Below are 9,715 nucleotides of genomic sequence, written 5' to 3' on the forward strand. Positions count from 1 at the left end.
TTTTATGTCATGTTTTCAAGACTCAGCAAAATGGTTGATCGACAAATTATAATTTTGGTCTTCGTGATTTTTGGCATATTAAACCTTCAATTAATTGATATGTGCACTTTTGATCCCTCTGATAGGTAATTTTCACAAATTTAATGAGTTATTAATCGCTAAATCATTTAAGTATCGATATTTAATGTTAATTTTTTTTTTACTGTTACTTCATATTTAAAAGTAATGTTGTTCTAAAAATATTGTGAATATCAAATATTTCCTATATAATGAGAACGAATAAATTACTTTGGGCCGAGCATGTTAAAGGCAAAAGTTAATTGTGAATGAGACAATAAAGCCCAATTCGGCCCAAATGAAACTTAACCCAAAAGGCTAACAAACGAGCAAAATGCAAACGGAGAGATTGCACGGTTTGTGCTTCAAATGAGATAGTCTTAAATTATTAGCCTTTAAGAGCAAACTTATGCCTAGCTCCTAGCGGACATAAGTTATTTAAGGGCGCTAAGCATAAATTGAGGGATATTATGATGCTAAAATATAAACTTATGTTTCTCAAAAAAATTATTTGCATTGAGGGATAGAAATTAAAGACCATCACAAAATAAGAACAGGAGTGCAAATGACCCAACCACTTTTGTCCCCTTTGGGTCGCTTAGTAAGTGATCCTTTTTTTCTTATTTCTATTCAACTTATGAACCTTTTAGATCATGGTCTAAAGATTTCTTTTGAATAAATTGAAAATCTTATGAGAAAATGTTAGATCACATTCTCAATTTTTGTAAGGTTTGCATACATTAGATAACAACATAATATTTTATCTGTAAGGTTGAGCAATATATGGGCAAACATTAGATTCAAGTCCAACCATATTTGGTATAGAACCTTTGGCCAAACATGGACTTTTAGCAAATTTAGTAATTGTATCTCACACGAGCACGATTGGAATTGTTAAATGTGCCTAGTCAATATTATCGGTTATCACTTTTTGTCACAAATTCCAAGTTCCAACCTATCGGGTTTATGTTATATACTTAACTTTTTTGCCCATTTAAAAAAGAATGGCAATCTTTTAAATGCGGAAACAAATAATTTTACATTTTTTATTTTATCTTTAATGAAAAGTTTTCATAACTATACAAATGTTATATCTTGTTTAAAGCCAATGTTTCAAAAGAAATTAAACATAAATAATACTCCTATAACATGTTTAATCTGGTATAGAACCTTTGGCCAAACATGGACTTTTAGCAAATTTAGTAATTGTATCTCACACGAGCACGATTGGAATTGTTAAATGTGCCTAGTCAATATTATCGGTTATCACTTTTTGTCACAAATTCCAAGTTCCAACCTATCGGGTTTATGTTATATACTTAACTTTTTTGCCCATTTAAAAAAGAATGGCAATCTTTTAAATGCGGAAACAAATAATTTTACATTTTTTATTTTATCTTTAATGAAAATTTTTCATAACTATACAAATGTTATATCTTGTTTAAAGCCAATGTTTCAAAAGAAATTAAACATAAATAATACTCCTATAACATGTTTAATCGAAAATTTTAAAACTATTCATTTAGTGGCCGATTCAAAAGGCCTCACGTAAATGGATAAGAGAAAATATCAATGCAAAATTACGTGACGTAGCAAATATTTAAATTATCTTTACGAAACATAACTATAGTTTCAAACTACGATACATATCTGTTGTATTTACAAAATGTAGCTATCAAATTGATATAGTATGCATGATACAACTCTTCGCGCGGTTTCAGCTGATACTCGCTTGATACGAATCTTTCACTGATGCCCGCCCGATTAAGTTGTTCCGCTTGATACAGCAACTGCAACAATGTTTTGTAAATGCGCAAATTATAACAATATTTTGTTTATGCTCAAACCTATAACTATTTATGAAATTTTCTCAAATATCATATGGTATTTTAGCAAAATGAATGGTTGACAGGTTGAGTCAATTTTCCAATTCCAAAGCATTTGAAACAATTCAAGATTTCTATGGCTGCTGACGTCTAAATAATTTCTTTTCTGTCAAATTTGTCAGCACGTAGATTCCTGACCAATTTTCATTTTGACTATATTGTTCCCTGTCATACAAAGCTGTAGTTTACTCCTAAACCAATCATTATAGACAGCACCCTTTGCTTACATTTTCAACGTCTAAATTGATTTTTTTGTCAACAAGACTAACTTATAATTTTTTTGTCAACAAGTTGTGACATTAATAATTTACACAAGGAGCCCGTTTGGATTGGCTTATAAGTTGCTTATAAGTTACTTATAAGCTGTTTTCAGCTTTTTTGAGTGTTTGGCTGGCCAACTTAAAGTCATTTTGTGCTTAAAATAAGCTCAAAAAAATAATTGGGCCCATTTGACTCAGCTTATCTAAAGCAGCTTATAAGCTGAAAACAACTTATAAGCCAAAAAAAATAAGTTAGACTACCCCAACTTATTTTTTTTAACTTATAAGCTGCAAACAGCTTATAGGCATAAGCCCATCCAAACAGGCTCAAGGACTAGTTCTTTTGTTTAAAAGTAGAAATTGAATGAAAAACATACTTCAGAGCCCGTTTGGATTAGCTGAAAAAAAGTGACTTTTAAGCACCAGTACTTAAAGTACTTTTTAAGTGCTAAAAGTTATTTTATAAATAAGCAGTTACGTGTTTGGATAAAAGTGCTCAAAAGGTTTTTAGAAGTAAGGGTAGCATTAGAATTAACAGAAAATATAAGGGATAAAAGGGTAAAGTTGTTGGTCAAACCAAAATGGCTTTTAAGCCAAAAAAAATAAGTTGGAATTGAGCAACTTCTTGATTTTGACTTATTTTAAGCATTTTTTAACTTAATTTAAGCTGTTTTTTATTTTTGCTAAACACTCAAATAAGTTAAAAATGACTTATAAGCTGGTTTGACCAACTTATAAGCCAATCCAAACGGACTCTTAACTTGAGAACGACTTGTTCTTTGGTTTAAAATCAGGCAACTGATGATGGAAGCAAATTAGTTATTTTAGAATTTCACTGATATTTGCTCCACAAAAAAGAAAAAGAAAACAACATATGTGTTAATTGGATTTAGATCTACTCGTAGACAAAGTACAAACACTAATAATTTTATGACATGAATTATAAGGTATCTAATAATGTTTGTTCCTCATGCTTCCGCACCTCAACATCGATAGAGATCTAAACAATTGCTTTTACCTTTTCTTTCTGGCAGGACAATAGTGTTTGTTATTACGTAGGACTTCGGATAAATAATAATTTTTTCTTAGACCTTTTTTTAATATTAATTTTTTTATTTTACATATCAATATTTAAATGTGAACTTAATAATTAGAACGAGTTATAAATTCGATGATAAGTTTTAAAATCATAAACTTCAAATTCTGACTTAAACTCTACTTTATGAATTTTCATATTTCTTCCTTGCACAGCAAATTAATGCTTTTATGGTCTCTACTTCAAGGAGTTACTTTCATCTTTATTTTAGCTAATAAAGAAGAGACAAGGACCTTTTGTTGAGTTGTTTGCTTTGTGGATTGCCACTTATATTTCTCCACATAGGGACAAAGATAATACGAGCAATAGACGAAAAAAATGTCCAAAATCAATTTTACAGAAAAAACAAAATTCAAAAAGCCCCTTAAACATAATCAAATCACATCAAGTTTTTTTTTTTTTAAAAGTATGCCAAAATTGAAATAAAAAATAAAAAATTGTGCTTTTCTTTTTCAATTCCGCATTTTCTAAAAGTAACATATATTTCCAAAACCAAAATCAAATCTAAATTTAATCTAATGTAAAATTTTCTTCAAAAATTAAATTTATCAATTAGTAATTCAACTATTCAAGCACACAATATATCTTTGAATTAATTCTTTTTATTTTCTTTTCGTTGAGTTTACAGAGTGGCAAACCAATTTCGAAATTTTGTCGTCTTATCAATTTTCATTTTTTGAGCAATTCACACTGTGATAACTTTAATGTAATAACAATTAACAAGTGGTTTCTTAATCTTACTTTTATAACGGGAAACTTTCAGTAACTATACGTGAAATTAATGTTTGATTTGACTAAACTCTCCACTATGATTAAATGTCTTAGAAATCGCCCTCACTTAAATATCCTATTAGTTTATCATTCATAAAATTATATTGCTTGTTGATGCATCATTATCAAGGGCAAAATAAGACGTGCTTATGATTGCGAAACAGAAATAAAAAGTAAAAGCAAGGCTTGTTAACGTTGGACTCCTCTTTTACAGAGAGTAATATTACTTCCTGCTTCCTGATCTATGTGACTATGTATAATTAAACACATAATTTACTGAAGAAAGAAATATTTTTAAAATTTATGATCTAAAATAAATTATAAATGTTTGTGTAGTTATAAATTATCACATTAAAGGTAAATAATTTTTTTAAGTGAAATTACTTTTAAATAGGAAAATATGACATTCTTTTCCTTTTGTGTCCTTTAATTTGCTTTCGATATCGTATTATTTGTTGTTGTTACTGTTCTTTTCTACATCATTTACTTCTTTACTACTAATTTTTTTTCAAACATGCTTTGAAAATGCTTTACTTGAACCGAGGGTCTTCCAGAAACAACCTCTCTACCTTCATAATATATTGGTAACGTCTGCATACACACCACTCTTATTACACATATGTTGTTGTTGTTGACAAATTAAAAAAAAAATATGTCACATAAATTGAAACAGGAGAAATACTTAATCGTGAGGAGCGAATATAGAGTAGGACTTACGGGTTTGGATGAATACAACTCATTATATTTTTTGAACAATTAATTAACCGTTATTGTCTCAAGACTCGACTTTATAGCAGAGGCAAGTAATAATTAGTAGCATGATGCTATTCAGCCCAAAAAAAAAAAGTGAAGCATGATGCTTACTGAGGAAAAAAACAGCACTGACAGGAAAAAGTTGGAATGTTTGGAATCTCGAAAGATGAAAAAGAGTGCTAAGTCGAGGTGGAATTTACGTGGTAACATCAAACCTAGCTACCTTGTTCAACATAGAAGGAGATGCATTATTTTGATACATTATATATTTGGGTTACGTGAAAAATGAGTTATTTTCCTTAAATATATTTTCTTAAATCTTTACACGTGAAATTGGAATGATTAGTTAATAGATACATTTGTTATGAATACAACAAAGATTGTTCCCGAAGGACCCTCGACTCTTGTTATGAATATTTAGAGGTTTTGATAGTTCTAAATGTTTTTCGCTTATGTACAACAAGCCAAAAGGTTTCTCCAGAATATTAATTGGAGTGATAAATTAGTCTATATAAAAATAATTTCCTCAAGTTTAGACGAGTTGCGGATCCATTTATTTATTAATTAATTCGTTCATTTTGATCTATTCAAATAGATTTCATCTAAAAGTTAGGTTGACTGGGGCTAAAATCATAGTCCAATTGACAAAAATCTTATCGAAATATATAAATAAAACATTTTTTGTTTGACTGCCTAAGACATTTTTTGTTTTGTTTATTTTTGTTTGGTAACTAAACAAATTATAAGAAAATAAACAAAAATAATAATAATAAAACTTGATAAAAGTTTGATGGGTCAAGTAATGTTCCATTATTTAGTTTATTTCAATCCGAGTATTCTTTTAACGTGTTACTAACCCGCTTATTATTAACGCATCTTATTTTCTCGCTTAGATTCAATCCAATCCAATCCCTCAATCTAATAGTCCAATGAGTTCTAACTAATACTACTATATAATACGCACTCAATATTTACATGTAAACTATATATGTAAGATCTCCAATATGGCCCCTAGTGGGACAAGCGACATCTGAAAGTGCCCTATCAACGCGCTTGAATAAAAGTATTCATATACTAATGTCAAATTGATTGGAATTTTACTACTTTAAATTCAAATGAGTCAACTTTAATTTAAGTCGTTATCACATAAAGTCTTGTAAGTGAACTTATAAGAAAAAAGAACCTTGCCCTTCAAGGAGACAAAAATAAAAGGGGTAGGGCTGTGAAAATTAATGATGGAATTGGAAAGCTCATGAGAAGAAATTTTGTAAAAACATTAATTATAAGTCTTCTTCTGACGTAGGAGCCATGAAACATGTTTTTTCTTTAAATTATTTCAATGCAAAAAAGAACGGAAATTAGCTACGAACTTCATTGTTGTCAAATTGCTCGTAGCTAATAAAATTTTCTAATAATATGTTACTAATTCATGGCTAATTAGAATTAGCAACAAATTTTGCTATTTAGCTACCTAATTTTATAGTAATTCCTAATTTTTAGTAGTGTTCTTATTACATTAGAAAACTGAAAGGGATAAAAGGGAGAGTGAAAGTTGAAAATGTTGTGGACTCCCCCTTTACCACTCTAAGTAGGAGCCACCCTTGTTTGAAAGCTAGCATTATTGAAAAGACAAGAATATTCTAGATTTGAAAAACTACTCAAATATAATATTACTTATTAAAATCCATTAAATACTACACGATTTGTCAGCGGTAAGAATATGAATTAACTTAGTGCAAGGGAAAGCAAATTCGCATAATTTAATAATATCAGATATTACATGGCAAAAATGAACAGTTTCTTTTGAAAGAATAACAAAATTACAAGAACGACATTTTTTTGTTAAAAAGGCTAGAAAATAAGAACAGCATGTTAGATAATCTGACTCAACTTATCTCAAGGGTGTAAAATTACCTAGGTGGTGCAAAGATATGTGAAAGGTTACATTATACAATTTGTTTACTTCTGAAGAGAAATTTATAAGATTAAACTATTGGATATTGGGGGGACATATGTTGGGAGGTTGTTGGAATTTCCCTACATCAATTTTAATTTGAAAAAGAAAGACGTAAAGAAAAAGACAATAGTATAGTATATCATAAAAAGTAAGACAAAAGATGCACAAATCTTAACGTAGATTCATATGTTAATGAATAAATAAAGCTGTTTTTTCAATCATGATTTATATGTAATCGTATATTCATAAAAAACAAACTTGAAAAAATAATGAAGCGAAAATTGTTGTTACCTTTCCATTAATTGGTTTCATGTTATGTAAAACTTACCTCTTTTATAGAATTAAAATTTCTGGACAATAAGATGATCATATATGGCAAAGGGTGAAAATTACCATGACACTAGAAGAAATTAATAAGTAACTTGCAACATCTAACGTGTTTGTGGATCACTAATTGCAGATCCATATTTTATAAGTAATTAGGACGTAGAAAATATTATTTTTAACGAATTGTGTCACACGACAGAATATCTAATGATTTGTTTTATTATTTATAATAATAATCAACGTCTCCAACCTGAATGTAGTAGGTATGACCTTACAAGTAAACAAAAAGAGATATTTATGAGTCAAGTCTTCTCCTTTCTGTCTATATTTTATTTTAGTTTGCAACAAGTTGAATAAACAAAGACTGGTAATGCATAGTAGTATTTTTTTTTCTTTTTTGGTATAGAGTATCAGTTATTCCTTATTCATGTGTTAGTCAGCTGAATACAAGGGCTTGATTTGTAACGATTTGGACTTGAGTTGACTAAATCCAATATATATCACAACAAATTAACAATTGTGTTTTTTTTCTTAAATAGTAAATATAGGATTTCAGTTCCACATCTAGAGCAATATATGACTGAAGAGGTATCACACTTGTTTGGCCAAACTACAGATAAAACTTTTTTCTACATGTTTTGTAAAAAGAAAATGATAACTTGTTACATAGTACTCCCTTCAGCACATAGTATTATCTAAATTTCTTTTAATCTCTTCTTAGATATTTTATTTAAATAATGCTTCACTAATTGAAATAGCAAAGGTATACAATATTTGAAAAAAAAAAACTAAGGTCGTAAATGCCATAGATAATAGGTCAAATTGTAGGTACAGCAGTGACTTGGTTATCTCAAACCTTAAAGTCTAGGGAAATTAATGCTTATCTTAATATTGTGAATCTTTGTTGTTAGGTTATAGAAAAGCAATAAATAGTTTTATGAATCACCAATACGTTATCCAAAATACCTAATAAACGAATAAGGATTCACCAATTTGTAGCAAGAGAATTGAGTCCAAATGTAAAATTGCTGAAGATTAATATTTTTTTTTCCTCCTCCCTTCTTTCTAGCAGGGTCATCGTGGCTAGGGAGTTCACCCGAACACCTTTCGGAGAAAAAATACCCGAATATATAAGATTAAAATTATTTTTTATGTATATATAATAGATGTTGACTCCCTTAATTAGCTTCTTGGTTTGTTTACTCCTTTATATTATAATTTGTTTTTTTCAAAACTACATATGCTAAAACATTACACAATTTTAGTAAGGTGCGCAATCGTTGACAAAAAAGATCACACCATTTTAGAATAATAATTAGTGTCATCTATTTAATTAGAGCTATATATATTTTTTCATAATTTTATTAAAAGAAAGAATATTTTAATTCAAACATTAGCATTGAGAATTAGGATTCTGATTTCTGAAATTTAACATTAAAATAATTGAGATCCAATACGTAAAGAGTTAGACAAATTCAACTACCTTCAAATGGCATACTCGATTTCTAAATCTGTACTTGCTTTAATTTGTAACTTTCCAGATTGGTATTGCACTAACAACTTGTCACGTTTTTTTCAAAACCAAAGGGGTAAAAGGAGAAAACGACATAAATGGTTACTTAACTATGCGGGTAGGTTCAATTAGCAGTTTTGATCCTTTAAATTAACCATAAGTTAACAAAAATGGTGACTTAACTATGACGGTAGGTTAAAAAATAGTACTTTAAGTATGCACTTAATAGTTTTGGTATTTTAAGTTTGCCAAAAGTTATCACTTTTAGTCTCTGGCAAAATATTCATCAAACTCTATTTTTTAGATTTGACTAGAAATATGAAAAAAAGGAAAAATTAGCGAAAACTTACATTTAGATGTACAGATCACTAAAGAAACGGCCAAATACCTTGGGACAAAACTGACGGACGTTTGTCGGCCGTAGGAAAAAGTCGAAGAAAAACAAACAGACTTGATAATGTCAGAAAATAGTGTCTTTGAATAAAAACCAACAAACTGTGTCGGTTAAAATTGAGGAGTCCATCTGCTAAGTAAAATACACCAGACTCTATTGGTTACCAAGCCGATGGACTCCCCCTCTTTTAACCGATAGACTCTGTCGGTTTTTGTGTTCTGAGACACTATTTTCTGACATTATCAAGTTTGTTGGTTTTTTTCTCGATTTTGCATTATAACCGACGGACGTCCGCCAGTTTTGTCCTGAGGTATTTGGCCCTTTGTTTTTAGTAATGTGTACCTCTAAATGTGAGTTCTCTATAATTTCACCCCTTTTCTTTCATAATTCACGTCAAATCTAACAAACATAGTTCGATAAATATTTTATCAGAGACTAAAAGTGTTAACTTTTGGCGAAACTTAAAGCACCAAAACTGTTACTCCCTCCGTCCCATATTACTTGGCCACTTTTCCTTTTGCTCGCCTTTTAAAAAATCATGAATAAAAAATACATTTTACTATCTTACCCCTATCTCTTTCCAATAAATACATTATAATCAATATTAATTATTTTCAAAAATATTTAATTAATCTTATGTTGATTTTTAACTTACCCTATCATAATTAAGGGACGATTTGTCTCGTTTTCTCGGGGTAAAT

Source organism: Lycium barbarum, chromosome 6 (assembly GCF_019175385.1).
Source record: "Lycium barbarum isolate Lr01 chromosome 6, ASM1917538v2, whole genome shotgun sequence".
Lineage (NCBI taxonomy): Eukaryota > Viridiplantae > Streptophyta > Magnoliopsida > Solanales > Solanaceae > Lycium > Lycium barbarum.